This window comes from Hemitrygon akajei, chromosome 1 (assembly GCF_048418815.1).
Source record: "Hemitrygon akajei chromosome 1, sHemAka1.3, whole genome shotgun sequence".
NCBI lineage: Eukaryota > Metazoa > Chordata > Chondrichthyes > Myliobatiformes > Dasyatidae > Hemitrygon > Hemitrygon akajei.
The window spans coordinates 201,929,534-201,935,418 of record NC_133124.1 but is presented as its reverse complement, the minus strand read 5'-3'; positions in this window follow the sequence as shown (position 1 = coordinate 201,935,418).

The following is a 5,885-nucleotide window of genomic DNA, read 5'->3' as shown; positions in this document are numbered from 1 at the left end:
ATGAAAGGGGAATTGATAGAGGTCTACAAGATTATGAGAGCCATAGATAGGCTGGATAGTCAGTACTTGTTTCCCAGTGCACCACTAGCAAACACCAGAGGGCATATGTACAAAATTAAGGGAGGGAAGTTTAGGGGAGACATTAGGGTTAAGTTTTTTACCAGAGGGTTGTGAGTGCCTGGAATGACTTGCCAGGGATGCTGGTGGAGGCTAAAACATTAGGGGTATTTAAGAGATTTTTGGACAGGCTCATGGATGAAAACAAAATGGAGGGTTATGGGGTAGTGTGGGTTTAGTACTTTTTGTTAAAGGATTATATGGGTCGGCACCACATGGAGGGCTGAAGGGCCTGTACTGTGCTGTAGTGTTCTATGGTTCTATGGACCCAGGGTTGAGATTTTTGATTGGAGAAGGGCTAACTTTGAGGAGATGTGAAAAGATTTAGAAGGAGTGGATTGGGACAATTTGTTTTATGGGAAGGATGTAATAGAGAAATGGATGTCATTTAAAGGTGAAATTTTGAGGGTACAGAATCTTTATGTTCCTGTTAGGTTGAAAGGAAAGGTTAAAAGTTTGAGAGAGCCATGGTTTTCAAGGGATATTGGAAACTTGGTTCGGAAAAAGAGAGAGATCTACAATAAATATAGGCAGCATGGAGTAAGTGAGATGCTCAAGGAATATAAAGAATGTAAAAAGAATCCTAAATTAGAAAAGCTAAAAGAAGATATGAGGTTGCTTTGGCAAGTAAGCTGCAAATAAATCCAAAGGGTTTCTACAGTTATATTAATAGCAAAAGGATAGTGAGGGATAAAATTGGTCCCTTAGAGAATCAGAGTGGACAGCTATGTGTGGAGCAAAAAGAGATGGGGGACATTTTGAACAATTTCTTTTCTTCGGTATTCACTAAGGAGAAGGATATTGAATTGTGTAAGGTAAGGGAAACAAGTAGGGTAGTTATGGAAACTATGATGATTACAGAAGAGGAAGTACTGGAGCATTTGAAGAATATAAATAGAGTTCAGTAAGGCCTTTGACAAGGTACCACACGGAGGTTAGTTAGGAAGGTTGAATCGTTAGGTATTAATATTGAAGTAGTGAAATGGATTCAACAGTGGCTGGATAGGAGATGTAAGAGAGTAGTGGTGGATAACTGTTTGTCAGTTTGGAGTCTGGTGACTAGTGATGTGCCTCAGGGATCTGTACTGGGTCCAATAATATTTGTTATATACGTTAATGATCTGGATGATGAGGTGGTAAATTGGATTAATAAATATGCAGATGATACTAAGATAGGTGGCGTTGTGGACAATGCAGTAGGTTTTCAAAGCTTGCCGAGAGCCAAGTTAGTTAGAAGAGTGGGCTGAAAGATGGCAGATGGAGTTTAATGCTGATAAGTGTGAGGTGCTACATTTTGGGAGGATTACTCAAAATAGGACATACATGGTAAATGGTAGGGCATTGAGGAATGCAGAAGAACAGAGTGATCTAGGAATAATGGTGCATAGTTGCCTAAAGGTGGAATCTCATGTGGATAGGGTGGTGATGAAAGTTTTTGGTTTGCTTGTCTTTATAAATCAGAGCATTGAGTATAGTAATTGGGATGTAATGTTAAAATTGTACAAGACATTGGTGAGGCTAAATTTGGAGTATTGTGTACAGTTCTGGTCACCGAATTATAGGAAAGATGTCAACAAAATAGAGAGAGGACAGAGGAAATTTACTAGAATGTTACCTGGGTTTCAGCACCTAAGTTACAGAGAAAGGTTGAACAAGTTAGGTCTTTATTCTTTGGAGCATAGAAAGTTGGGGAGGGGGGACTTGATAGAAGTATTTAAAATTATGAGGGGGATAGATAGAGTTGATGTGGATAGGCTTTTTCCATTGAGAGTAGGGGAGATTCAAACAAGAGGACATGAGTTGAGAGTTAAGGGGCAAAAGTTTAGGGGTAACACGAGGGGGAATTTCTTTACTCGGAGAGTGGTAGCTGTGTGGAATGAGCTTCCAGTAGAAGTGGTAGAGGCTGGTTGAATTTTGTCATTAAAAAAAAATTGGATAGGTATATGGACAGGAAAGGAATGGAGGGTTATGGGCTGAGTGCAGGTCAGTGGGACTAGGTGAGAGTAAGCGTTCCGCACAGACTAGAAGGGCCGAGATGGCCTGTTTCCGTGTTGTACTTGTTATATGGTTATATGGATGGGAGGGTTATGGAGAGTTATGGTCCGGAAGCGGGTCGATGGGACAGAATAACAGTTCTGGGCGGTTTGGTTGAACGAAAGGGCCGCCTTCTGTGCTGCAGTGTTTCGTGACTCTATATCTGGAGGATATATTGAGTCGTAACTCGTCAATTTTTGATCCGATTTCTGATGGGGTATATCGAAGTTAGGGGTGAGCTAGTCATAAGGTTTATTTTTCTTTTAGAGCGGTAGGCGAAGGAAACACGACCCAACTTCACATCAACCTACCTGTGTTTGGGATTACCATTGCTTCCCCTATCTGTACGATTAGTCAATGTAATATTCTGTCAGGCATTTATGTTGAGCTCTGTGCTTAAAGGCCATTTCCACACACCCCCACCCCTCGCAGCAACCCTGTCCAAAATTCCGACAGTCTTTCTATCTATTCCCTGCAGCCTGCTTGCTTTACCAGTAGAAAGCAATCAATAGGAATACATGGATCGACTTGTGAGTCGTGGGATCCCACGGGGAAGTGTGGTCGAGTTCCAGAACGTCACAATCTATGTGAACAATCTGACTGATGGGAACAGGGTAATATTTCCAAACAAAGTACGAATGTGAACAACAACAAAAAATTGTTGCACAATACTGAATAAAGGTATGCGATTCTCCATCTGCCAACCGGGACTGAAGTTTGCATACTCCAACGACAAGAAGTACACACGGTAATGTCTCGCCGGTGACCCAGATGTTTTTCAGCCATGAACCTTTCACTCTGTCATCGCTCTGCTGCAGCTCACTGCTCAGCTGTCGGAATCCGGCTGCGAGTTTAATGAACACAAGGCTCGGACAGCATTGATTGGAGTGAATGGTAATCATACTCTTGACTCAGTGCTAACGCTCGCTGGGGTTGGCTCCCCGCCTGTTCCCCCGTCAGGTTAGCCTGAGGGCGTTGGAGGATGTACCCTTTCACCAGTCCTTAGCTTGGGGTGGGCTACTCTGCCCCCTTTCGGCTGCGACACTACACGGTGTCCACATGTGCACTCATTATATTTAAGTGCGTCCGCTCCTGCTCCTAACCAATATGTAACCCTGAACTGGTATTGAGAAGGCAAATCGACTATTGACGACGATTTGCTTGTATGGGATCGTTCTGTGCACTTATTGGAAGCCATTCTTCCCCTGCCAGAACGAGGACATTTCCCAAGCTGTTTGCTGGTCGGCAATTACATCATGTCTGAGATTAGGTTATTTGCCCCGTCACCTTTTGGGCGCGCTCTCCCCACCCCAACCACCGACTCCTGGTTAAATTCACCTATCCCGGAAACTCCAGTACACAGTACATTCCCATCGTGAGTTCAGGTTCTTTATTTCTAAGTTGACTGACCACGTTCCTGACATGAACAAACCTGAGACAAGTCGGTAACGGAGACCCCGGGTGTCAGTCAGGTGACGGCGTCGCTTCAATTATGAACACTGTCAACACTTAAAATCGCAATGACTATGGGTAAAGTTTCGGCTGTGGGGCGAACGTGTAGTTTTGTTAAGTTGCCATAGGTGGCAGCTGAATTCCCTGGTGTTATCCCACCCTTCATCTTCGACAGCAACGAAGGTTCAATGTACAGTGGGCTTTTTCCACCGAATTTATTAACTTTCCCCCCACCCCGCCCACTTCAATGATTTGTTCCAACACCTGCAGCTTGGATGAGGCCTGGGCCAGGTGGTCATGGTAAAACCATTGGTTAACGGTGTGTGCTTAGACCGCCAGCCAGTGGTGGCAAGCAGGGAGTGAACGGTTAACATCCGTTCTCAGTTGGTGCTGGGAGCTGATTGGAGCCGGGAGTTGAGTCCGGCGACGTAGACAAGTAGCGGGTGTGACTGAACGGTTGATCTCACGTCCCGCGTGCAGTTCAGCAACCGGGTTGTGGGACCCAGCCCTCTCCAAAGGAGAAAATAGACCATTTCAGTTTGAGTGAGCATTGAGTTAACCCCAGAGCCTAAGAACACTAAGCCCTATCTGTCTCATCTACAGAGTCGAGTACATCGGAGCAGCCCAGCAGCTGCATTGACCCATACGATGGGGCGTTGTACCGAGTAGGAGAAACATGGTTGAACCCCAAATGCATGAGATGCACCTGCGGTGTTAATGCTACCAGATGCTGTGTGACGTAAGTAGTCCTGCGCTGTTCAGCACACATGGACCGACCCCGACAAGTGGTCTAGATCACTGAGTTCCGGTGGGTGGCTCCCGATGCCAGGGAAGGAACAACCCCCGAGAAGGACTGCTGTAAGAACCTCCGACGCGTTGTGCCCTTCTCTGGCCCATTGCTATCATTCTCCAAGTACACATTCAGGCATTGTCAGAGTGAGATGAAGCAATTACACGATGAAATCGCAGCTCAGCTGATCCTGTACCGCAACACGTGTCCTATTCTGATATCCCCTAATCCCTTAAATATGTCTGTTGAGTTCGGTTTTCAATCACTGAGCAGCCTTTCCGATCACCTGAATCTTGAGTTCCTGATTGAAGATTTCCCATGTGAAACAGATGTAAATACTTACTGGCCGATACTACTCAGAATGAATCCAGGTACAAAGATGATATGGGGAGGGTTGGATGATCTTTCGACCCAATGTCCATTGCAGGATGACTTACCGTAACAAAGATGATCCCTTTGCATTGTAGATGTTGTTGGATCCTCCAAGTGATTCCATTAATTTGTTCGGGGTCATAAATTTATGTATGCACGGCAACAGAAGAGGATGATCTGTCTGGAAGTGTGATGATAGATGTTGGAGCGAGATAAAGAAAGAAAAAAAATCTTTCCTTTTGGGAAGTGAAGAGGATACCGAGAGCATAGCATGAAGTTTTGTGTGATGAGGCCACAAGAGAGCCCGCAGTTATGCAGCGAGCATCTCGGGTATGCACCGGACTGGGGTGGAGACAGATTAAATGCATGTCTTTGTACATTGTAGGGAATCAGTCACGGGATTATTGAGAGGACGAGTTTGGTGTCCTGCTGCGCTGAGGTTCACTAGCACAGAGCTGGGCTGAATAACCTCCTTCCCTATCTATCCATCCTGTGATTCCGAAGATCTGATATCTTGATGATTGGATTTTTGATCTTTTCCCTAGGTACGTCGGACCAGTTGGCTACCCAAAAGATTGTGTTGCATTGTTCAATCCCCGAGAGTGTCGGTATCGAGTCTACTGGAAGGACAACCTGGCTATTGAATGTGAATTCAGCGGAGCTGTTGGAAAATGAGCTGGAGTGCTCAGTCAGCTCCCTTCCAATCGAGACGAAATCATCAATTTGATAAAGGAGACTTAACTCCTGCATGTAATGTCTGCTTAACTTTAAATATATTCATCCATTACTCTCCAATCAATATCTTGTCTATCATTTATTTGGAAATGGCGGAGAGAGTGAAGAGTCTGAGAAACTGTCTGACGGATTTGACAAGTTAAATGTGTGAGAAGCCTTTGATTGGAATGAGTGAAAGTAACGGATCTAAGAATGTGTTCAGCAACAGAGGTGTGAGTGTTAATTACCGGGTGCAGGTAAATGCATTTACCAGGGCTTGGAAGCTGTTGTTTGAGAGATCTAACTCTGTGGTAGACACCAGAAAGCAAGTGACATGAAGTTCTCATAAACAGCGGTGGAAGATGAATATTTAAGGAATAGGCAGAACAATTAAGCAAAATACTTC